We start from the raw sequence: 26,084 nt of genomic DNA on the forward strand, positions 1-26,084 counted from the left end.
TCATGCTCAGATGTTAAGGGGTCATGGCATCAGTTTTCTTGTGGCATCAACTACTGAAGAATGGTATAGACCTTGGAATTTAATGCTTATTTGCTTTTGTTTGCAAAACATTGCCTTGGATTTTAGAACTCTACAGCACATAGTTTGAATAAATAGGTTTGCTATCTATTTTACTGCTTACAGCACCAAGATTAGACTCTAAGGGCCACTTTTCGTAACAACACTTGTAGGATAGCATGTCCTTCAGTGTGGAGTGGGTTTGTTTGCACTTGACTCTTTCCCAGGGGTGTTCTGAGACCAGAGGTGTCCAGGTGTTCTAAATACCAGCCTGACCGCATTACAAATACATGAACATATGCATCTGTGTGTTCTTCTAAATAAAATAATCTTTTTTAAATGTGTGACTTCAAAACTTTTTACACATCTTACCTATACCTCTTTTTTTCCTTCTAAGTACATATAATTTCCCCCTTCACTTCAGTGGGGATATTTGCAATTTAAAAATGCTTATTTCCCAGAGATCATTCGGAAATGTTAAATTTTGGCTTTTTCATCAATAACTAGCTGTTACTTTTCTCTTTCACAAAAATCATCTTTTATATATTGTACAGGATGACAAATAGGCTCAGATTTTAAACATCTAAGGCCGACTGGTAACTCTGGGTGTACTTTTCTCTGATGGGTTCATTTAATCTCTTTTCTTCAGACAGAAATTAGACTTTTTTTTTTATTTTTTAGTATTACTGGCTCAGCACAGAAGCAGGGATTTTTTTTTTTTTTGTCTTGACCTACTAACACAAATGACCCTTAATCTTTACCTCCTATTCGTCCCACACACCTGTAAACAGTTCTTCATGGCATCTGTGCGTCCAAATCTGATTGGCTTGGATGAGGCACGGGACTTAATGAATTAAAAGTGTCACGGAGGCCGGTCACCACTGGGCCCCCGTCTCAGCACCCACATGCACCCAGCTGGTTCAGGCTCAGAAGAAAAAGAAAACAGCTTCATGTGCACCATTGTGCAGGCTCTGCTTGTTTAACCTCTGACGCCAGTAGCAAGTATGCTGGGAGAGGCCAGTGACTGCTATACTCTCCGGAGTGGAGCAAAAGATTTTCTTGTCACCCAGTCATGGCCCTGAAGAATCCATGGGTGTCTGGCTACCTAAATCTTGCACAGAGAGAGCTGGTATTACCTCTTGCCATGATAAAGTGTCTTCTGTTTTTGTTTTGCTTTGTTTATGTTTTTTGATCTGGTGTAAAAACCACCAGGGTGTGTTACTTTGCATTCTCCTAGCACAACCCAGATTGTTCTCCAGTTTCGGGGGAGCAGATCAAATGCAGCACACAGACCGAGAGATGGGGAAAGGAAGATGGGATGCCTCACTGTATACAATAGGGCTTTCCCTGAAAAGCTTTAAGTAAACCAAATTTTATAAGGTTATTTTATTTTATTTTTTGATGTTCTTTTTTTTATTATTAATAATAAATTCTATTCTGAAATAAGTTCAATCTTACAGGAACAGTTGTAAAAATAGTACAAACCCCATACATAGAACTCCATCATACCCTGACCCCCCTCCCCCGATACCCTGATCCATCACCTTTAAGATCTTTTGATTTGAGTGTTTGGGTTGGGGCTCTCCATGTCGTCTGGTTTTATCATATGCTTTAAGATTTTCTGTTGTTTTTGGCCTCTTGGCATTTGCTTTACTTGATCTTTAATTTGCTAAAATTGCAGTTTGGTGACATACACTTTCTCTAAGTAACCAGCAGATGGCATCCGTGAGTCACTTATTCCCCTCAAGTCAGTTCTCCCCAACTTTGTGTTATGTGGGGATCTGATTCTTTTGGGGTCCAATTGGTGCACTTAATTTGGGTGTGTTGTCGGTGCTGTCTGCCCTCAATGAGGGGCGTGTGCCTGAGCGGTTAGGGAGGAAGGGCAGGTATTAACAATCAAACCTCCCAGGTGTTCCCAGAGATTTAAGGCTGTTCTCTGCTGCTGACACAGAAGTCCTTGGTATTGGCGTAGGTTCCCTGGGATTTCCGAGCGGTTCCCCCCTCCCTGCTGTGCTTTCCCAGGACCCCTGCTGAGGGAGGGATGGCCGTGCCATGTCACAAGTGAGCGCCGGCCTCCAGGGAAGCCCTGGGCCGCCAGACTGTGTAGGGGCGTTCCCAGCCCATTTCAAAGATGGTTGAATGGGACGTGTTAACTTCCCCCTTTCTACACAGCTCCGCTCTCCCAGCTCCGGGACAATCAGCCGTGGGTGTATTCAAGGCCACTGTCCACGGCCGATATTGTGTCGTGTGAGCGGAGCTGCGGGAAAGACTCCCTGTCAGGCTGGGTTTCTTGTCTCGGTTCTGTGCTGTGTGTTCGGCCCTGGGCAGGAACAGCCCTGCCCGCTGGGGAGACGGCCGGGAGACTGAGCTTCTCAGCTCGCTCTGTGCTCAGCCCTGGGCAGGAGCAGCCCCGCCCACTGCGGTGATTGCTGCGAGGCTGGGCCTCTCGACTCGGCTCTGTGCTGTGTGTTCAGCCCTGGGCAGGAGCAACCCTGCCCGCTGGGGTGAAAGCCGCGAGGCTGGGCCTCTCAGCTCGGCTCCGCGCTGCATGCTCGGTCCTGGGCAGGAGGAGCTCCGCCCGCTGGGGTGACAGCTGCGAGGCTGGGTTTCTCCCCTTTGTTTCCCTGGACCCGAGACAATCTGCAGTGGGTGTGGGAAGGGGTATCCTCAACCCCAGACACCGAGGCGTTAGTTCAGACTGCTCCCGTCTTATCTGCAGCTGTTCCCGGGCTTCTCTCTTTAAAAAAAAAAAAAAGAAAAAAAAAAAAAAAAAAGGCCAGCCCAGCGTCTCCCCCCACTGCAGCGTGGCCAATGGATCAGCCTACTCACTCACTCGTTTCAGAATGCAGACTCCTGGTTTCACCAAACGCACGTTCCCTGTGGCTTTAGCAGAACTTGTCCGCCTGGTGCTACTTTGGAAGTGGTGTTCTGGGTCCTTTCTGGTTTTTTATCTAGTGTTTTCCATGGAGGTGTTTTTTTCTCTGTCTCACCTAGTCGCCGTCTTAGGTTCCTCCCCCAGGTTATTTTATTTTAATCTCAGTCATGCCTTCATTCTTTAAAGGGATCCCTTTGTGATGTGGATAATCCTTTTTACCAGTTTTCAACATAATTCTTTTTTAAATCTAGTTACGTCGAATTTTCTTAAATTGAGGCATGTAGTTGGGACTGAGAAAACCAGTCGACACTTACTTTTGCCTTGAAAAGCTACTTCCTCCCAGGAGAGCCAGGCTCTGGAGGCGGATGGATGGAGTTTGTGATCCCAGCACTGCTACCAAACCTTCCTTACCCCTCTGCCTCAGTCTCCTCTGCAGTAAATAAGATACTAGAAATAACTTCTCCAGAGGGTCATAGAGAGGATTAAGTGAGATAATACATTTAAGTGCTTAGACCAGTCCCTGGATTGTATATACAAAGTGCTTAATAAATGCTCACTTCACTGTGTTAATGCTTCAGAATAATCTTTTAGTCCCTTCTAAAGAGAGTAGTGGGTGGTAGTGGTAAAGAATTACCCTGATCCAAGAAGTTTTGTTACTAAGTTAATATGAAGCTCAAATAAGGAGATGAGGAAATATTTTCATCTGGAAGAGGATGATAAAAAAAGCAAAAGAGGAAACTATAATGCCAGCTATGATTATGAAAATGAGACACATATGAGCTGAGGATAATGCAAAGGATTTTAGGGGCCAGCCTGGAATTGACAATTTCTACTCACATCCCATTGGTCAGAACCAGTCACATGGATCCAACCTACCTGCTGGAGGTGCTGGGGAAATAAAGTCACCCTGTGGGCCCTGCAAGAAGCCCCTGGATAGGAGAGCATCCAGGCAGTTTCTGGCACAGCAGGTAATCCTGTGACATATTTCTGCTAGTGCACTTCAGTGTAAAATATTTCTGAAATTCTGTGTAATACCAGGACCAGCAAAGGTCCCAAGGAAATTTGACTTGTTATATTTCTTTCTTGTTTTAGAAATTTGCAGACACCCACTTCTGAATAATTTTATTGTCATGAAATTAGCCAGTAAGCAAGGACTCTGGGTGACAGCATCTTAATAGCCATCCCTGATGGCCAGGTGCCGATTAAAGAGCAGGTTTTTATGCTTCACACACTGCTGCTGATCACTGAAGTACAAAAGGCAAAGAAGTGACAGATCATGATGTACCTTGAAATTAACGTGGGGCAATTTAAGAATAGACTTTTTAATTTTTTTTCCCACTCTAAGAAATATAGTATTTGCACTCAGCCTTTCTGGGAGGGAGGGCAGCTTTCTATGTGTTGTATCACCCACTGAAGAGATTTGCTCAACTGTAGTTTTACTAATAAAACTTAACTTGAGCAGTTCTTTTGACTCACGATTGGCCTCTGCACAGACCGAGCAGTTTATTTGTACCAGCAGACCTGGGAGGGAGAGTTCACAGCTACGTGGACCAACTTGGGGTTAAGCTTCTGAGTAAATACATACCTCATCTGTTGAAAGGTTTCACAGTTCTGTGGATTGATTTCAAATCCCTTTTCTTCTGCCAGAGTTCAGATGTTCAACGTAGTTGTGAAGCAATATGATGTGTTGATCACAGGGCCTCCAGCATCAGCCTGGGTGTGGATCCCAACTCTGCCACATGATCACTGTATGGCCTTGGCCACTTAGCCCCACCTGATCTGCAAAATGGGTTGATAAAGTACTTAGTGTAAAGGTTGCTGTGAATGTTCAAAAATATGATGCACACAAGTTGCTTAGTAAAATACCTGGAAAACAGTATGTGCTAAACAGAACTTTTTATTACAATAATGAATCGTATTATATCTCACTGTGTCCTGTAGCCCAACTGGGAGTTGGCTGTGTGCACAGCCTTTAAATTACTGAGGCCTGGGATTACCTCAGTCTTTCTTGTGCCTTGTAGCATCACAGCGGGCTGCCTTCAACAGAGTAACAGGGCAGAAGCTCAGAGAACATTGATCGAGTGGGTGGGTGGGTAGGTATGGATATTTTGGGAGGGGGAATTATCATGATGTTTGTGTTTATTTTTAAATATTTAAGCAAAGTAAATAGCAAATGTGGCAAACATTAACAGTTGTTAAATCAGGGTGTTGGATGGGTATGGATTTTGTGCCAAGGATTTCTCAGTGGTCCTCCATAGCTGTCATTCTGGTGTCATTTGGCCCCACAGGTGACTGTGAAATGCTCTCAGATGTCATGGTTCCTAGAATGGCCTGTCCAAAAATTTGCCAGAATATGATTAACACCTGGATACTAGTGATACCTTCCAGTGTTTAACCTATATATGGGAGGAATCTCTCTAGGTAGGGGGCAGGAGACAGAAGAACTTTTATAATCATAGCAGATCACTGAACTTAAGGATTATCCAAGCCACTGGATACGGTTTCGTAGATAATTCAGTGTGTGAAAGTGGTTAGCTTTGTTTTGATTATTTGCTATCCTTAACATTTCTAAACTTGATGCCAATTGGTGGCATTCTATGATGCTGGGAGTATGGTAAATTATCATCTCTGATCCACAGAATTTCGTGTTATCTAAATTCCCGGCACTTCTTCTTCCCACTGGCGTAAATGTTCTTTATTCTCAAGAAGTGCTGCCACTGTCACAGCATAGTCACAGCTTGGGTTGACTGTTACCGAGCCTGGCTCTCCAGTGGGATCAGGAGAAGGGAGGATGGGGTGGATGGTTTCTGATGGAGTGAGCCGCCCACAGAGGACAGTAAGCCGCCATCACTCCAGAGAAGCTTTGGCTATGGTGGGGCAGTGGTGCTGGTGGTGAAGTGCACACACAGTGAAAGCATCCCATGGATAGCAGCTGAGGTAGATGGTTTTCATTAACTACAAATAAAAAGTGAACTGTTCATAGATCATGCTGATTCCACCTAGTACACCAGCTCCCTCTCCTAAACTGTGAGTCAAGGACACCACCATCTTCACCAACTCTCCCCTGTATTCTCCATCACATTGGTTACCAACTCTTGTCAAATGTTCTACTAAAATAGCTCTGGACATTTCTGTATTTTAATGAAAGGTAATAAAGTATGTGGACTGTCACACAGAAATACATGTATAAATATTAATTTATAAGAAATAATTTGTAACTGAATATAAAAGAATAGGTATATCCACTCTTATGACTATAAAGGCTAAAACACATCTTATGGGAGATTAGAGCAACATGGAATTAAGTAAATGACTTCATGTTAACTAATTTTTTTCTGTAACTTTTTTTTATCTTTCTATTTAAAAAAAAAAAACAAAACAAAACAGAAAAAACAGCCGTGACCAAAAAAAAAACGTTTCCTTGTCAATTCCTCCCTTTTCTTTTCCAGGGCTTTTATAGGTCTCTGTCTTCTGGCATCAAGAATAACGCAACAGTATCTCTGACTGCTTTCTCTTCATTCTAGGTCATTCTATTCCTGCTGCTCTTTCCCACCTTGGTTCTTTACTTATGTGTCTCTTAAAAAATGCTCTGCAAATTTACCTTTTTATGTTATTTTATTGGTTACTAACAATTTTTATTTTTATTTTTGGCAGAAAAGAGCAAGTTAGTACCCTGTATGAAAACATCAACCTCGTGGAGTTGAGACTCATTCAGCCATATGAACACGTTATAACGAACTGTATCTGTGAGATCAAACTTCAGAGCCCGGAAATGGAAAACCTGGCCATTGCCGTGAAGAGGTATGGAAGTCATCCTTTCTAGGTGGTCCTTTAACTTGCTCTCTGACCCGTGTGGCAAATGGACTGAGCTGCGTTATCACCTTATGATAGCGCTGAGAGGGGAAGTTGATCAGGCGGTAACTTGTGGGGTCAGCCAACGGTCAGTCAGTAGATCTCTGTGATCCCATTATATCAACTATTCTAGGCCAGTAATTAGATATGTAACAATTTGAAGACATTTTCAAAAAAATCTTACATCGAGGTAATTGAACTACAGGAAATGGTCTGTCCCGAGAGGTGGGCGTAACTCCCTTTGAAGACTGGCTTTGTCGCCTATAGGTGTGTGACCCTGGGAAGGTTATTGCATTTCCCTGAGCCTCAGCTTTTGCATTTGCAAAAGGAGGATGACAATATTCATCTCCACACAGGTGGAGCAAGGCTTCTTTCCCTCTTTCTAGCCCTGCTCACCTGACCCTCCCACCTGAGCTAAAGCCAAAAACCTGTTACACCCTTACTATATAATACAGTAATTTTATCTAAGCTATAACTGGCTTACAGAGGATGGCTTACTGGTTTTAACAGCAACCCCATGTGGTAGCAGCATTTACATTGTTGCATTACCAAGTGTCAGCCTCTTTTCCCCAGCAGGACCAAACTATTGGGAAAGAGAGGGTGCTTTGTCTGTCGCACATCCTGGGCGCTGTGCTGCACAGACGCTTCTCACTGCCACGTGCTTCTCCCCACTCCCAGCTGCTGTGCACCCCACCCCGCTGGTGTCTGGAACTTATAAATACACCCCTTTGATGGGTGCTGCCCTTACTGCATTGGGGGCTGGGGAGGTCGGTGCTGCAGTTTCCACTTTCTTTCAGCTCCTCTCTCTATTCTCCCCCTCAGCAAGAAGATGAAGCTGTCATAGTTGACCCTTTGAAGTCACTGAAGGGAATAAAAATGGAGAAGGGAAAATGTAGGCATGCAAGAGTTAAACTTCTCATGGGGGGTTTCTTCTGATTTCAGTTCCTGACCTCATTTGCCTTCTAGGGGTCTGCATTAGGGTAATAAAAGGTGGTCATTAGATCTCCAAATGTTGGAGAATATTCTGGAGTAAGGACCTGAACCCCAGAGTTGGCTTCCCTTAAGGGGTGACTGGCAGGCACACACGTGGATTCTTCAGATTGTCCAGTGAATTTCTATTAAAACACACACAGGTACACACAGACCCACACAATGGTATGTGGACACACACATACACACAGCTTCTAAGGACAGTTCCATGTAAACCCAAAGGGAATAAGGGAGCAGTGTCCTTTATGTTCTCATCACTACCTCTCTCCCCATGGATTAGCACGTCGCCTTAGGATGAGCTGTGCTGGTGTCTTCTCCCTGAACGCCTTCTCCTTTCAAAGCCTGTGCTCTCTGGCTGGGATCTGGAGCCTGGCTCCATTCTGAGCCAGCAGTTTCTATTTGCCCCTCTCCTCTTAGCTGTTGAAGACCTCACTTATATGTTTAAATGCTGACCTGTGATCATTCCCTTACATTCTTAGCCAAGGAACATCCTCAGCCCCGTGTATGGTTAGGAGATGGTGGAAGAGCTGCTTCTGTCTTCTCTTTGTTTGTGGGGCCCCGGGCCAGGTTATCGTGCACAGTTCCAACATGCCAAGAGTTAGGAATTGCCAGGGCAAACGCTGTTCATGGGCTCCCTGATTTACAACCGAAAAAAAAAACAAAGACAGAAAAAACAGAAAAGAAACAAGAGTTGCTGAGAAATGAGAATGGCAGGGAGAACACATTCAGGAGAGGTCCCAGATATTTTGGGGACTGGGTGTTTAGAAGGACTGGCTTGAAAAAGTGGTCATAACAAACAAGAAGGAACTTCTGGCTTAGCTTTTTACTGTCCCAGATTTGACAAAAAAAAAATGCTGTGGAGATATGTAATTTCTGTAGCAGGAACTTAGAAACAGAAACAAGCTGTCTTTCCAAACGTGGTTAACATAACCTGAGGAAGTCTGTGTGTGAGGGGAAAATAAATAGGAGTAGAAAACAGTGAGAAGCTATTCAAAAATTTACTTTGGGGTCTTCCCCACTTTCCAACACTAGTTTGGAGTTTTATGTAGAAATTAAACTAATACATGAACAAATTGTGTTGTGAGGGAGCAAATAAGTTAAAAGCAGGTTGGGTGGTGTAGCAGAAGCTCCTCAAACAGGAAGATGGGGGCCTATTTTTACATTTAAGCTCTGCTCTCTACCATTTATTAATAAAATGTCATTGGTCCAGGTGAATTGGCTCTCGAGAACTCATGGTTTCTGCTTTCATGTAGCTTGTAATCTATTTGGGTGGGCAAGGCATATGCATATGACAAGCTAAATAATTAGATATGAAGCTGAAAGAAAACAATTCTGTTTTTTTTCTTTTTTAGGGTTTAATCTGAAACTCCAAATGCTGTAAAGTGACACACAACTCCATACTAGACAACTGCAAAATAAAATCATCCTTGACCCCTTCTCACCTAAATATTTCCATTTCTAACTTTCTAGCAAATCAGAATGTTCTGTCTCTACAGAGAGAGATTTAATTCAGTTACTAAAAGAAACAGAAGTTTTCTAGAAAGCAACCTTATCTTTAAGGGGACAAAGAGAAATAAGTATTGTTTAGAGCTCTTCTTCCCTTTTAATTTTAGCATATAGCATTGAAGTTTTATATAATACAATATCAAAATTATATTTAAACTATTTTTTTGCTACGGGTTTTTTTTTTTTAAATTAAATTCAGTTTTATTGAAATACATTCACACACCATACAATCATCCATGGTATACAATCCGCTGTCCACAGTATGATCACATAGTTATGCGTTCGTCACCACAATCTATCTCTGAATATTTTCTTTACATCAGAAAGAACCAGAACAAGAATAAAAAATAAAAGTGAAAAAAGAACACCCAAATCATCCCCCCCATCCCACCCCATTTGTCCTTTAGTTTTCATCCCCATTTCTCTACTCATCCATACACTAGACAAAGGGGGTGTGATCCACAAGGTCTACACAATCACACTGTCACCCCTTATAATCTACATTACTATATAATTGTCTTCAGGAGTCCAGACTGCTGGGTTGGAGTTTGGTAGTTCCAGGTATTTCCTTCTAGTTACTCCAATGCATTAAAACCAAAGACATGTTATCTATATAGTGCATAAGAATGTTCACCAGAGTGACCTCTCAACTCCATTTGAAATCTCTCAGCCACTGAAACTATTTCATCTCATTCTGCATTCCCCTTTTGGTCAAGAAGATATTCTCAGTCCCACGATGCCAGGTCCACATTCATCCCCAGGAATCGTATTCTGCATTACCAGGGAGATTTACAACCCTGGGAGTCGGGTCCCACATGGGGGGAGGGCAGCGAGTTCACCTGTTGAGATGGCTCAGTTAGAGAGAGAGAAGGCCACATCTGAGCAACAAAGAGGTACTCGGGGAGACACTGAGGCACAATTATATGCAAGTTTAGACTCTCCTTTGCAGTAGCAAGCTTCATAAGAGCAAGTCCCATGATCGAGGGCTCAGCACATCAAATCGCCAGTCCCAATGTTTGTGACAACATCAACACCAGTCCAGGTGAGGATGTCCAACACATCCGCACCTTCCCCCAGATCCTCGGGGCTGGGGAGGGGGAGGCTGTAAATATGTTTTTTATTATCTGCCCAAATTACTCTGGGATGTGTCACTATTTCACTCCAGCCTACACTAACCTATCATATCTCACTTTCTATTCAAAGTTCCATGGAATTGTGGTGTTTGAACAAATCGACTGTAGAGTTGTACCGTTTAGAAAATTCAGATCCTGTACCAAATAGATATCTATTCCCTTGGTCTCATATGGAAGTTCAAGTTTTAAAACACAATCAGTTTCAACCTTTACCCTTTGGCCTGGCTTGCCCTGGTCTTAACCAGACCTGCTTCATTCATATCACTAATTCAAGTCTGGGCTCTTTTTCAGCTTTTTTTTTCTTTCTTTGAACAGTGGCTGTATGCACTAATACTGACATTCATATCTGCCGAGCTCTAGCTCTGAGTTTCAGGTGTCTCAGAGATATGCATTGTTCCAGAGACCAATCAGGTTATATGCTAGGGGATCAGCATCTCAAAGTTTAGAGACAGGCATTACAATTCAGGGATAGAGTTAACTGCTGTAAGAGCTTACAATCTAGGGACTATTACAATAATTATGTCCACGTTAGGCTATGTTCTAAGATTCAATTCTGAGTTTACACATTGTAGTTAGTCCATATTGGTGAGGCATTAAAGTGTTTGCCTTTATTTCTGGTGTACTTCACTCAAATACTGTGTACAGGACCCATTCACCTCGTGTGTCTCACAGCTTCACTCCTTCTTGTAGTTGCTCAATGTTCCACTGTATGTGTACACCACAGTACACTATTCCATTCTTAAGTCAATGTACCCTTAGGTCATCTGCACCCTTTGTAAATCATGATTACTGCCTCCATGAACACCAGTTTGCAAATGTTCATTCATGTCTCTGCTCTCAGATCTTCAAATGACATACCCCATAATGAGGATGCAGGACCTTTTGGTCTCCACATACTTAACTTTTTGTGGAACAACCACACTGACCTTCAGAAAGGCTACACCATTCTACCTGCTCATCAACAGGTAGATAGGTACATCCTTCTCACCATGTTTTCTCCCAACACTTTTACTCCTATTACGGGGTTCTTTTACATCCAGTGTGTAGCTCTGTCATGGCAGCAAATAGGATTTTTGCAATTTACTGAGCTTCCCAATGATTCGATATCTTCACCTATTCTTTGCTACAATCTAATTTAACATAATTTTATCTAATTTCATTTGTTTAATGTCTAGTTTTAACATAACTTTGCACTGAAATGGACAAATTACCAATTTCATTTTATCATGTGAAATGACTAGGGGATGTTATTTTGAATATTGCATCTCCTCATGTATATAATATGGGGCTTGAAATAGATGAGTTCTGAGTTTCCTCTTCATCTGACAAGTCTGAGAGTATAACGCGAAGGCACATGTCCTTTGGATTTCAGAGCCCAGGACAAGGCAGCCATGCAGCTGAGTGAGCTGGAAGAGGAAATGGATCAGAGGATTCAGGCAGCAGAACACAGGACACGGAAAGAAGTGAGTTTCTGGGATTGGCTCTTTCGTGGTACAAATGTTTATGAGGTACCTTTTCTATACTGGGCACTCCTCTAGGTGTCGGGGCAGGAGGAACAAGTCTGTTTTAGTGGTTGTCTCTTGGGGAATTAGGATAGAGAGAGAAAGACAGATAATAAACGGGTGATAAATAAAGTAGTTAATTTCAGACAGCAGCGGTGCCGTGAAGACAGTAAAGCAGCGTGTGTCATTCACCCTGGCGGAGTAGAGGCTGCTCTAGGCTGGGGGTCAGAGGTCACATTGAAGAGGTGACATGAGAGCTGGGGCCTGCAGGAAGCAGAGCCAGCCTGCATTAGAGAAGATGGCTTGACTTGAACACACCACTCTCTCATTGCCAGTGCCCACCACCAACTTTAAATCTAGATTACAGTGGAATTAAAATCCTATCTTTGAACATTGGAATTTTATTATGAAACACACCTTTTCTTCATATTGTAGGAACTCTTTAAAGCTGAAAATTGGATGCGGCCTCAGTGATTTCCACTGAAGAAACAACTTCTTCTTTCCTTGTAAAATATCTGTAGGTGATTAATGTTTACTGTAAGCAGAAAATAGACATATTTCTTCGAGTAGTTGAAGGTTAGGTTAAACATTCCATTTTTGTCTGTTCATTTGTCCCATTAACTCTGAGAGACAGAATAGATCAGAAATGCCTGAGCATTGACATTTAATAGACCTCAGGTTGAATCCTTGCTCAGTCCTTCCCTAGTTTAGATGGCACTTGAGAAATAGCCTCACCTCTGAGCCTTTTTTGTCCCATCTTTAAAATGGGATCATGCCATGTTTTAGTTTCCTGGCTGCTAAAACAAATATACAATGGACTCACTTAACAACAGGGTTTAATTGGCTTGTGGTTTCAGAGGCTAGAAGGCTTGCTTCTTCCCCCGGTTGGTATCTTTTGGCTGGCAATCTTTGGGGTTCTTTGGCTTTTCCGTCACGTGGCAATGCACGTGTCGGCATCTTCTCCTTTCTCTTTCCGGTTCCCTCAAGTTCCGTCTTCTGGCCGCTCCCCATGACTTCTCTCCCCATCTGACTTCCACTCTGCTTATGAAGGACTACATAATCTGGATTAAAATTCTCCCTGATTCAGTGGGGCCATGCCCTAACTGAAGCAACATCATGAAGAGCTCCCATTTACAGTGGGTTCACACCCACTGGAACGCAGACCAGAACCAAGAACACGTCCCCACTGGGGTTTACAGTTCAGTTCCCTCCTTCCGCCTGCCTGCTTTAAAGGAGGCTGGAGTGTGATCCTCTGTAGCAGGGGCCTAGCTCCATGCCCGAGAAGGGGTGGGCGTGCTGTGCCCGCTTCTTTCTCTTTCCCTGTGTGTTCTCGACTTCTTTCAGATGCTTTACCTGAAACTGCTTTACCACATGTTCTGGTTTGCCAATGCTACCGTTACACAAAATACCAGTAATGGATTGGCTGTTACAAAGGGAATTTATTTGGTCACAAATTTACAATCTGAAGTCCATGAAAATGTCCAAATCTAAGACATCAACATGAGTACACCTTCCCCGAAGTTAGGCCAATGGCATCTGGAAAACCTCTGTTAGCTGGGAAGGCACATGGCTGGCATCTGCTGATCCTGGGTTGTGTTCCACTCCTCACTCAGCATTCCTCAAAATGCTGCTCTTGGGGCGTTTTTTCCTCTCTTAGCTTCTCTGGAGCAGACGCTGGGCTAGCATCTCCCAAGTGTCAGCAAAAGACTGCTTTCGGCGGCCGTCTCCAAAATGTCTCTCTCAGCTCTCAAAAAGTCACTTTCAGCTGCTCTGAGGTCCTTTTGTTTGTGAGTTCTTTTATAGGATGTCAACCAAGACCCACCCTGAATGGGCGGGGCCATATCTCCACGGAAATAATCTAATCAAAGTTATTACCCACAGTTGGGTGGGTCACATCTCCATGGAAACATCCAGTCAAGAGTTCACACCCTCATCAAAAAGATTAATCAATCTGCCCCCACAAGATTGCAGCAAGTGATATGGCTTTTTCTGGGGGACATAATATATATACAAACCGGCACACCACACGTATGCCCCTGGGTCTCTTTGCTATCCTTTACCTCTTAATAACAAGTTTAATAACAATTTGGAAGTCAACTCAATGGTATAATTGGTTCCAGATTCATGATCCAGTTTAATGCAATAGATATCCCACTCTTCTGTCAGGACCTTCTTTTTGTGGTCTCAACACGGTGAAATCATTTTTCGCGCCTCTTTTCTCTCCATCCACTGTATTCAATCTGTTCATTCATTCATTAAGGAAACACTTACCTAAAGCACATGTGTTAGCCTGACTTCGAATCTCGTTGCTTCTTTTGGCTAAATATCTTCCGGATCTGTTGTTGGTGATGGGGACGTTATGATGGCCCTCACTCCCATCTCACCCTTATAACTTTGTGTTTTGTTTGTTATAATGTCCTCCTGGCTGGTTTCCTTGGCTCTAGTCCAGTGGTGGTAAATCCGTGGCACCTGCACCATCACTTCCTTCCATAGCCATGGCAGACATGGCTTGGCTGGTCACTCGCTGCCTTCTTTCTTCTGGACATGGATGTGGGCTCAGCCCTGGCAGGGTCTTCCAGCCCCATCCTAGTCTCTACCCGACACCGTCTAAACACGGTCTCTCTGTTATAACCCGTCCAGGCTAACTGAAGATTTTCTAGAACTTTCCTCCAGTTGGCATGGCTTGCCTCAGCCCCCAATTTGTTCTTTACTCCAGAGCTCCACCCCAGTGGCATAGAAGCTCATTGCCGTGCTTTGGCTCCAGTGGTTTTCTTTGCTTTGATGATTGTCACCCCTTTCCTTTACGCTTCCCTAAAATCTGCAAAACGTAGGAAAAGGCTCACTTTCTCCTCATCTTCTAGCACATTCACATATCCAAATAAAGACACTAATACTATTTCTATGACATCAATCAAACCTCTACCTGTGCTTACAAATCAGGTAAAAGCATTAAAATGGATTTAGTTAACTCAATTACCAAATTCCCCACCACAACTTCCAGTCTGCATGTAAAAAGGGCTGCTTTATCAAAACAAGGCCCAGGCATGGAAATTCTAGTCCAGGGTGGCCTTAGGTAAAATGCACCATCTACTCATATCCTTGGTTTGTGCTACACTGGTTTGGATTCATTTATCACATGCGACTTTGTAACTGATCGTGGATATGTTGTGTGTTTTACCATCCTCGCAGCCAGAAATGACAACTCATGTTTCTAGGGTATTTTCTATCCAGTTCTCATACAGGGCCTTATGTACAACAAATGTAAGAAAAATGTTGGCTGATGAAACCAACTGGGTTTTCAACTCTCCTTATTATCTGAAAAATAGACTATTTTAATTTTTTTTCTGTGTATTGTTCTATGCATTCATAAATTGAGATCATGTAAACCCAGAGTTTCAAGTGGGAAATCGGAGTTTACTAGATAAGATAATTTCAAAAAGCACAACCGCTTTGAGCCCACCCTGGGTGGGTACAGTGAGCTCTTTTACCATACAGAGTCATCATCAATTTACTTACTGGCAGGATATAGACAAGACTCCGCCGAGTATCCATTTTAGATTTCTCACATATCAACTCAAATCTGTTTGCTCATCTGTAAAATGAGGCACTCTAATTTTAAGGTTCAGAACAAGAGACTTTAAAAAGCAACAAAACAGTAAACTAAATTCAAAGCACTTAATATACAACATGGTTTTCAAAACAACTGTGAGCAAACAAACAAAAAAAGCTATCATTATTCTCATTTTACAAAGGAGGAAAATAAACCTCAAAATCCAAGTTACAGCTGGGAAAATTGACCCACAATGAGACAATCAGACATATTACAGTAAAATTATTGGAATTTAAAGGGAAAAATATGGGTGTCCAGGAGAAAAGACAAAGTTCCCCTGAGGGAAAGAAATGAGCCTAGCATCAGACTTTCTGACACCAAGACTTTAGGAAAGAGGACAATGGAGTAACATATTTAAGATACTCAAATAAAGAAAACATGTACCAAAGACTTTATATCCAGCTGAACTGACCTTCATGTACAATCTGAACAAACTTATTGATTTGCAAGAACTCAGGGTATATAGTTGTCATAAGCTCTTCCTCAGAAATATACCAGGTAACTAGCTTTAGAAAACCAAAATGACAGAAGAGACACCAATATAAGGAGGGATGACGAGCATTATAGATGTACATGAGGATTAAAACTAAGTGATCTTATAAAGGATACAGGAAAGTATGTACTGTCTACATGCTCTGACATCATAGAAAGAGTATGATGGGAAAAGTATATGAAAAACATATTAAGCTTGTTAATTTTCTTATAGATATTATCTGGAAGTAAAAAGATAATACTTCAAGTCAGATGATGGGGAAGAGAGGAGGAGGGGCAAGAAGAGGTTAATGTTAAATTTCACTATTGCACACAGCAGGGAATCTATACACTAGAAACACACACACACACACACACACACACACAAAAGGCAAAAGTGGCAAAAATAAAAGTGGTATTATTTAAAAGTAACCATTAGAACAACAATACAAACCTTCCTAAATACCAGAAGATGGAAAAGATGGACAAAATATATGTATATCACAAAGCCATAAGCCAGCTTAGCGGGTACAGAATGTGTTTCGGGTGATGAAAGTTTTGCTAACAAGTGGTGGTGATGGGAGTACAACATTGTGAATGTTAATTAATGCCACTACAATGTACATTTAAAAACGGTTAAAATGGCAGATATTATAATATATGTGATACCACAATAAAAATAAATGAATTGAGGCCAAACATAGATTTTATCAAGTAATGTAAATGGGCTTAACTGGCTTATTAAATAAAAGGGTTTTCATGTGAAAGCAAAAGTCAAGTGACTAACTCAAGAGGCATATAATTTCAGAGTTGTGACAAATCTCAGCTCTTCCTGGCTCCTAGCTGTTTACAGAAGAGATGAAAGAGATGACCTATAAAGCCAGGAAAACTCTACCAAATGTACTTTAATGAAAATCTCCATCATTAAAAAATAATTATTAAATAAAACCCTGGACAGTTGAATAAAAAATTTTTTTAAAGCATAGCCATAGCCAGGTATGAGTTCTTAAGAAAACTAGTGTTACTCATGGGATTCTTTCATTTAACTCATTCAACAAATATTTACTGAGAGTGTGCATGCGATTGGGTCCTTTTCTAAGTGTCGGGGATACGAGGCTTGGATATCACTTTTCCTGTGTGCAGAGACCCAGATATATAAATGAAGTGCATGTTGGCTGAGCACTTCCCTACGTGCTAGTATTGGCTTCCTAAAATAGAAGATTAATGGAAACAATGACAGGCTTAAACTGCACTGACACCACTAGGCACTACTAAAATAATGCATCTTAGTGCCATATGATGCCAGGCACAAAACAGCAGCTCATTAAAATGCCTGGGATGGGAATGACTGTCCAATAAAGCATTCTGTCACAGGAATATAGCTAGCGTTTCCTATAAAAGTAACTAAAAAGCCACAGAATTCTTCTCTCCCTGCCTCTCTTATCCAGCAGAACTCTTTTGCTTTATATTAAAACGGTTTTAATCTTTCATGACATAGAAAGTTTATGGCCGCAGGAATAAGACCTGCTAGAATTAACAGTGTAATTATCTGCACTCTTCCAAGTGTTTTCAAAATACATTCCGGTTGGGATTGCCCTAATTAAGAAACAGGCACTTTATGCTGGTGGTCTAGAGCTGTCAACAATATGGGTTAAAAGGAATTTTAAAATCTTTGCCCAAAGCATTTTTTCTATAGCAATTATTTGAAGTGTTCATACCTCAATCTAGTTTCACAAAGGATTTGATGCAGTCTCAACATCCTCCCAGTATACCGCTGACTTTTGACTCTACTTTAAAGTGACATTTATATGAGCTGAAACATGTAAAGCACTGAGAACACTGCATGACACATGGCAAGCATGAGCTACTATTGTATTAATAGTACCATTCAAACATTCTTTTTAAAAGTTGTGAATAAGTGCGTGAGGCAAAGTGGATGACTATATTTTAATTTTCCCTGCTATTCTAGTTGAAAATGGGGAGGAATTTTGGTACATGTAGAATTCTCAGAACATTTTTAGGACATTGTGGATTCTTAAAAAAATAAATCTACAGAACAGATGAAAATTTAATGGCATAAAATTAAACAGATCAGACTTCCTTCCTAACGGTACCCAAAACACATTTTCTCAGCAATGCTTCCTGGATCCAGTTTTAAAAATGGCCAAAGAAGGGGCAGGGTGGGGAGTCAGGATCTCAAGAAACCCAATCTAACTTAAGACCTGGGTATAGAGAATTTAATAAATTATGTACCTGTTAGGGATTTACAGGGGGAAAAAGGCGGGGATTGATAGGGGGAAAAAAAAACAGAGACCCACAAATAAGATGGAAATACTCAACCAAGCTCCAAATGTTTCAGTGATAAAATAACAAATTGCATGTTAACAGCACTGTAATTGCTCCTTTTGTTTGGTTTCTTTGTAATTACTTTAATAAATTACTCTGCCTTCCTCCCATCACTCAAGTAGGTTGTCATCCACAGGCACAATCAGTACAGATTGGGTACAATGGTGCTCACTGATAGGGAGGGGGAATGCTGGTGCCTCCAGAGCTGTGACTCATTAGAATCCATAAAGCTTTTCTATGGAAATCAAGTATCAATGAAGCTATTGCAAGAGATTATGGCTACATAAATGCAGACCAGTTATGAATTCTCACAGGGCAACAGCACTCTCAAAAAGAGGCAAAGGCACCAATGCCTGGGAAACCACTTGATATAAGTGTTCGTCAGCTGCGTAAGAGCCGCTGCCCGAGCCTACTATTTTGCTAAAAGCCGGATAATTCCTAGCAAGTAAAGGGATTCTTGGTTCAGCACTCCCTGAACTCATCATGTGCCATTCTGCTAGGTGTTGTGGGCTGAAGGTCCCAGACTGTCGACCCTAACAAAGTTTCCATCAGCCCTTCTGGGTTCAAGAAAGAACCAAGTAATTTTTCCTAGTCTCAAATATCAGTTTCCAGAAAACATAAACTGAATATAAAATAGACCTCTGTCACAAAAGACAAACAGAGCAATAAACCACTTTGTTAAAAGAGTTTGAAATCTGTACCTGGCTTTGTAATTTTGAATATTTCAATATTAGAATTATTATTAAAGTATTCTCTTACAAGAAATAAAATTTTAAAAGGTACAATAAGTGGTACTAATTGCATAAGCCAAGCTAGGTTTTACGTACTATTTTAAAAAGTCTTCTATGGATTATTATTCAAACCAAGATCATCACAGATTGCAGTTCAGAGTCAAGTTTGTGGAAAGAACAAACAAAATAAATGTAGAATGAAAATGTTCCAGAACTTAGGAAGGAATTTATCACAAAGAAAATAGTTTCATTATTTTTTCCAAAAGGCTCAGAAAATAGAATTTAACATCTGACCCCAATTCAAATGGCCGCTGTATACTATGAAGTCCACATTTTCACAACCTTCTTTCTAGATTTTTACATCTCACTCTTGTTATATCAAGGAAAATCTCACCCAATTAAAAACAATTTTATGCTCTCAAGAGTATTGTTTTTTGGGTCCTGGCAGGAAAGAATAATTCAGGTCAATCTTAAAGGAGGCTATTGCTGGAAACCGTTTGCACGTGGTGTTCGTTATGACCGATCATAGCAGAGGTCATGTGATCTCACCCTGGCCAAGACTACTCGCTACAAGACTAATGCACATAAAGGATCGCTTGTTAATATCAGCCAACCTTAGAACTGTTGAATTTTCAATGTTTTGAAGGTTAGCCAATGAATACTTCTGATATCATCATTTATACTTACTGATGACTAAAAATGGCTACTTTATGCTTTGTTTTCTGCGTATTATCAGATATACTAGAAAGGATCTGAAAAATGGAATTTTCGTATTCTAATGGAACCATACCTCATTTGTATATTTCCTCAAATATACTGCCATAAAATATTATCGTACAACATATTCTAATCCCCGGAACAGTGACAAAAGAATTATTAAAACTCATGAAAAACTGGTGTATTATTCCTCCATATTTGAGTGTGATGTGATGCATAATTCGTTTATCTTTGGATCAATTCAAGATAAAAGCAGAAAAAAAAAGAAAAAGAAATGTGGTGCATTCCAAAACCAATACCCATTTGGTAAAATCCATTAACGTTATTTTTAAAAATACACAGGATACAATTCACTGTTCCAATTACCATTGTTTTACCTCCCCCTGGCAGAGCTTGTGGATCCACTCATCCTAATTGTTCTTTGTGGAGTCGTTCAGGACCCCCTGCGGCAAAAATTATTCAAACTAAATAAAGAGAATTGAAATATTTAAAAAGGAAGAATATCAGAATGTAAGGAGAAAATACCTGAGGGCCAGAAGCAGAAGAGAGGTGAGTTTTGTAATTCAAAATGAAGAGAACAAGAAACGGTATAAGAGTTCAGTTACACCAGTGCAAAAAAGGGCTAACATATAAAGATAAGATAAAATGGAGATAAAAGTCAGAAAAGATACAAGAAGATGCATAAGAGAGAATTCTGCATCTTCAGCAAGTTAAGAAATGAGAACCTGTAAGGGAGCAGAGAAAAACAGTACAGCTGTCCGGTGGGAGAGAGTAGCCCCAAGAAGAGGGTGGAAGCAGCCAGGAACCTAAAATAAAGGAAAGGCATGGAAAGCATTTTAAATTCCTTATCTGGGTGGTATATCTCACTCACTCAATTTATTTATTTCATTATTTGTTATTTTAACACACAGCAGAGCACAGGGTAAGTTTGTTCTGCTGTCCCTTCCTCGCTGAAAAACTCCACTAGTATTCCAAGTTATAACAGGCTGTTCCTACCCCTGAGCACCTTCAAGATTTTCTTTGAGGGGGAAAATAAATATCTGCTGTAAGATTATATTCATTACATATAATTCCTTGCCCAGTGCCCATTTTTAGATTCTGGCCATGCACCGGACTGTTTGTTTTCCTTTCTGACGCAGGTCAGAAGGTTTTCTGTTTTCCATTTCCCACAAGTCGGTAAAAATGGCATCCTCTTATCAGAGAAAAAATGCTATAGCCCTAGAGTTAAATATAGACTAGTTAACCAAATTAACTCATCTAGGCTGAATCCTGAGAGAGGCCTGAAAATGGAGACAAGAGATTGGGGGGACAGGAGTCTCGAGGAAGGGCAGTGTGTTTGGAGGAGGAATGGGTAGGGACAAAGAAAATAAAGTAGGCAAATAAAGGCAATAGCTAGATTTAAAATGAACACCTGCAACAAATGAATAAAAGCAGAAAAGATCATAGCTTTATTCTAATATAGTAGAAAAATTATAGTGGATGCATAAAAAAGAAAAATGGAATAATTTCCTTCTACTTGTGGTATGCAGATATTTTAGAAAAAAAACTTATTAGACTAAAGAATAACTACCTAGATTCCTACAAATGACAGGTTCAAATCCTAGCTAAAGGTTAACATATGACCGCTGCATACTAATTACCACCCAGAGATCACTCTGTATTTTGGAACATTCGGGCAATCAGGGGACACAACTCAACTCCCAGCTGCAGGAAGTCTTCCCTGCCTTCCAGAACATCGTTCTAATGCCCTTTGTCGTGGATTTCTCTCCCTTTAACCTCACCCTTGAAAATACTGCACGCTTAGCCTCAGCTTACTCCAACCTCTCTCTTATAGGTGTGGCAGAGGCAAACAGTGGTCCCAGGGGCCGAGAAGCGCTTCTTAAGGCCAGGAGACAGATTTAAGACACTGTAGTAGCTGGTAATTAGTATTCACTGAGAGGACTCTGAAACTCCCCTTCATTTTGTCCTCCCCACTTCCACCCTCAAAGCAAGTCAGCATTAAACTTCATTCCTTGAAAGGAAGTTCTGAATAGTGGTTCTGACTACTTCATTTTCAGGCCCTCTTCAAGACTGCTGCCCAAACTTTCAAAGTCAGCCAGCCATTCGTCTTCCCTGTGAGATCTAACACAACAGCCTTTGTCAAGTAGAAGAGGTTCAGTGAAGAATTTCCATTCTCTTGAACATAAAATCCTCAGGGTCCCCTTCACTCTTCTCATTCTCAGAAGACATGGTGGTCACATCATTCTCAGAAGCCACGGGTGCAAAAGATACAGTTACTTTCCGGTTCAATGCAGTAATGACGCTGCCTAGCAATCTACAAAGATAATAGCTTCCCCTTCTTTTTTTGTGTGCATGCCACACTGAGTTTGGGAGAGTCTTATTTTCGGCTTAAAAAATCATAGGTAGAGACATTTCTTTGAAATACTAAGCAAACCATAATTCTTTTTCCTTCTTGGGATATTTTATGATCTCACTGGTCACCTCACAAGCATTTCAAAAACACCTAAACCACGAGGGTTTAAACAAACAAGGCGAGTTACTAGAGCAGGCTGAGGTATGCTCAGAAAAATCAAGACTGTTCAAAATGAAAACTTTTTCCATTACTCTTTAACTGAAGTACATACATCCCTTTTCTTTAAAAAAAAGAAGGGCTGAGGGTCCATTTTTCACACCCCAAATGTCTAGCTACAAACTATTATAGTCCCAGGTTGGTTCTTTTTCCCATTCTCTTCGCAGATGCCCTGCGCTATCCTCAAGTGCACTCTGCAACTTTGGTATCATCTTCATTATGATGGGCTTTGTGCATATTCTCAGACGCTGCCATGCCCATACTAAAGCAACACATCACAGAAGTTGGCAGCAAGGCTATCAGCAAGAATTTGGCTTCAGAATGAGGAATGATGCATCATACATTGTAGCAGAAGAAAAACAACACACTGCTATTTAAATCCCTCGGTGCTATAAAAATCGAACAAACAAAAAACCCCAGTAAAATATAATTAAGCAAAAACAACAACAAAAAGCATATCTGCTGTAACATTTGTAAAGACATTATTCACTTATTTTTAAGAGTTTTCAACAAAAGTCACTTAGGAAACAACAGGTGACTTACCTGACTTCATAATATTTACTACACCGACAAATCAAGTTTTCACTTAATACAGTTTCAGGGGAAAATAGGCAGTCTCAACTTCTGCGAAGCAACATACTGAAATTCTGAATTTAGGAAAACAAATTTCTCATTTGCTTTACAGTAAATAAAATCCCTCCCAGTGTTTCAAAACTAATACACTTATTTCATCTTCTGTCTCCATTTTGAGATGGCTCTGAAGTCGAGGTGAGTGAGTGTGCTACAGTTTGTGCTACAACCACATACAGAAACCTAAGATTGGGTGATTTATTCTGAACACAGTTTTTCTTTTTTCAGAGATCCTTTAACCCTGCAATAAGAAATAATACTGGTCTAATACAATAATGGAATCCACTTAAGTCCTATTGCTTTATTTAACAAGCACGAAACAAATGTCCATCCCAGGTCATTCTTATTTCATGAAAACACAGTATGTTGAAAATTATTAGGATTATCAGCCCATATTCCTATAGCACTATCCATATAAATTATATCTACGGTTTACTGTACATTTCCTGAAAACTTTATAGAAAGCTGCTACTCTATAGCGGTCAAGTACTCAGAGGCAAAAGAGATCTGTCACCAACTCCATCCCGTGCTATTTTTCAGGACCCTACCTTTTCAAACACCTCTTCGTTCTCCCTTCGTTTCCGTTTTCTGTGGTCTCCGGTTCACTCGAATCCATTTCGTGACCTGAAGTTCAAAAACCATAGCGCATTTTAAGCAGGACGCGGGTCCGAGGGCCGCCCCTCGGCGAGAGAAAGAAACGGTCAACCGCTCGCGACGCAAACGTCCGCGGCTTCACCTGGAGAAGCCACAGGCACCTTTCGCGGCTCGCCCGGCCGCCTCCGCGCAACGGACTCCCGGGGCACCCGGAGTACGCGCGGCCCCCAGACCCCCCACGCTCCGGGCTGCGGCGCGCTGAGGCCGTGACCTTCGTCCCCGGGGTGCGCGCCGGGAGCCCCCCAACAAGGGGCCATCTTCCCGAGCCTGTCGCGCGCCGACGCCGGGGGCTGCGCAGCAGGGACGCGGCGCGGGACCCACCGCCCCGGGCAGGAAGGGGAGCGCAGGAACCGCGCCGCCCGACCGGCCGCCACTCACCTCGGCGCTCACTTGCCGCGCGAGCCCGCACTCCGCCCCGGCCTGGCGCTCCTTCTGCAGCGGCTGCGGGGGAAGGAGACAGAGTCAAGTTTACACAGGAGCGACCCCGGCCGCCCTCCCTCGCGTCCCCACCAACTAGGCGCTGGCCTCTACCTCGCCTCGCGGGAGGTGAGCATGGAAGCGGGCGCGCCGGAGCCCACAACCCAGCGCCCACAACCCAGCGCCCGCCCGCCGGGCCGGCCCGGCGCAGAGCAGCGCGCGCTCCCGGCCCGCAACACCTAAGGCGGAGCGCAGGCGGCGGGCGGCGCGGGGACCCGGGCGGTGGCGCGGGCGAGAGGGCGGGGGCGGGGCCTGCCTTAAAGGTATAGGAGGCCGCGCTGCCCTCCCGGCAGGTCGCCTCCGCCCCCTCCCCGCCCCGCGCGCCTTTTATTTTATTGTTCTGTTTGCAGACATCTTTCTGCCTCTCTCCTGGGCCTGGCAGCGCCGCTTTCTCCCACGCGCGGACGGGCCACGGGCGCGCACAGCCTCACCTTTCCACCCCCACCCCATCCCGGGACCCTGGGGACGAAACGACGGGCTTTTGTGGCCGCTGCAGGAGCGGAAGCGCTGCCCGCCCCGCTGGCGAAAGGGCTCTGCAGGAGAAGCGCCCCCGCCCCGCGGGCGGCCTGAACTCTCTCGTCGGGTCAGAAGCCTAAGTGTCCTGATGGCTTTCGCGGAGGGAAAGGAACTTTCCTAATGGAGCATTGCCCGCGAATGGATTAGACGCCATTAAGTAGGCGTTTGTCAGTGGCCCCTCCGGAATCCGGGGCGGCGGCAGGTGACCTCCCCCGGGAGAGGCCCGGAGCTGGTAAAAGCCAAGCCTCGCTCTCCGCCCGGCCAGTGGAGACACGCAGCCTTCAGACTACCCGGGACCCGGCTGAATTTAAAAACAGCCGATCTTTTTTCATAATTAGGGGGAAAGTTTCCGCTTAGTTTATAAAACTGTGCGATATCCAAGTCTTTCCACCGACCCCAAAAGGCTTCCTTCCCGTCCACTTCAGAAGTTGGCTGAACCAGGTCCGGGTGGGGGGGGGTGGCACTGGGTGGGGAAAGACGGGGAGTCAGGTCGCAATTGCTGATCCTGACCATCCCTTTAACTTTATGGCATTTCTTTAAAGAAAGTCTGTCTTGCCCTCTCTTTTGCTACTCCATCCTTCTTTCAAGATCAAAAGGTTTAGATGAAAGCCAAGATCAAACTCACTAAATAGAAGCAACTTTGCCATGGAGTATTTTATACAAAGAGGAGCTTCTTAATGGAGATATCAGAGTGGAAAACTTTATTTTATCCCTTCATTCCACATTCATAACTGGCCTACTTAGAACTACATTGCTGATGCACTTCTATTTCCTAAAATAAAAGTAGTCTGTTGGAATGAGGGATTCTTGACTTAGTGAGGGGATAGGGAAGGGCAATTGATGCTTAAATTGTACAGTTTCTATTTGGGTGATGGAAAAGGTTTGGTAATGGATGGTGGTGATGGTCGCCTAACATTGTGAACCTACTTAACAGCACTGAATTACATATTTGAATGTGGTTAAAAGGTGTAGTTTTAGGTTTATATCTGTTACTAGAATAAAATTTTTTTTTACAGAACTAGAGGACTGTACAACACAGTGAACCCTAATGAAAACCATGGACTATAGTTAATACTCCAATTATAATAATATTCTTTCATCAATTGAAACAAATGTACCATACTAATGCAAGGTGTTAATAATGGGGGCACGGGTGGTACATGGGAACTCTTATTTTCTGCATTTTTCTGTAAACCTACAACTTCTCTGAGAAAAAAAATTTAACTCTAGAGAGGGATATAAATAGATATATTAGCCATTTTGTATCAGTACCTAAGTGCTAAGAAATCCGTGTTCATTTGCTAAAGACTTTTCAATGTGTTATCGAATCTTTTTCTACATAATATAAAAATGTACAACCAGCCATGTACAATTTTTCTAAAAGAAATGCATAAAAATACTTAATGTCTTGCAAATCTTAAGTGCACATACACATAGACATAAAAATT

The 26,084-nt window shown here is 42.4% G+C and overlaps 2 long non-coding RNA genes across 5 annotated transcripts in view; one reads left to right on the top strand and one right to left on the bottom strand.

Moving 5' to 3' along the window:
- Positions 1-23,580, bottom strand: part of LOC119505150 — a 35,870-nt gene extending 12,290 nt beyond the window's left edge. The window contains exons 1-4 of one of the 4 annotated variants that reach the window (XR_005210685.1): positions 23,538-23,580; positions 22,903-23,230; positions 12,333-12,430; positions 4,518-4,711 (exon numbers count right to left, since the gene is read on the bottom strand). This is a non-coding gene — a long non-coding RNA (uncharacterized LOC119505150). Of the gene's footprint in view, positions 1-4,517; positions 4,712-7,532; positions 7,646-8,227; positions 8,246-12,332; positions 12,431-22,902; positions 23,231-23,537 lie in introns of those variants that run through there. The other 3 variants (XR_005210683.1, XR_005210684.1, XR_005210682.1) reach the window with 3 other exon arrangements.
- LOC119505151 lies at positions 3,864-12,394 on the top strand. The gene is made up of 4 exons (XR_005210686.1): positions 3,864-3,900; positions 6,587-6,733; positions 11,786-11,876; positions 12,351-12,394. It is a non-coding gene; the product is annotated as an uncharacterized LOC119505151 (long non-coding RNA).
- Positions 23,581-26,084: the final 2,504 nt, after the last annotated feature.

The sequence above is a fragment of the Choloepus didactylus genome, chromosome 10, assembly GCF_015220235.1.
Source record: "Choloepus didactylus isolate mChoDid1 chromosome 10, mChoDid1.pri, whole genome shotgun sequence".
Lineage (NCBI taxonomy): Eukaryota > Metazoa > Chordata > Mammalia > Pilosa > Megalonychidae > Choloepus > Choloepus didactylus.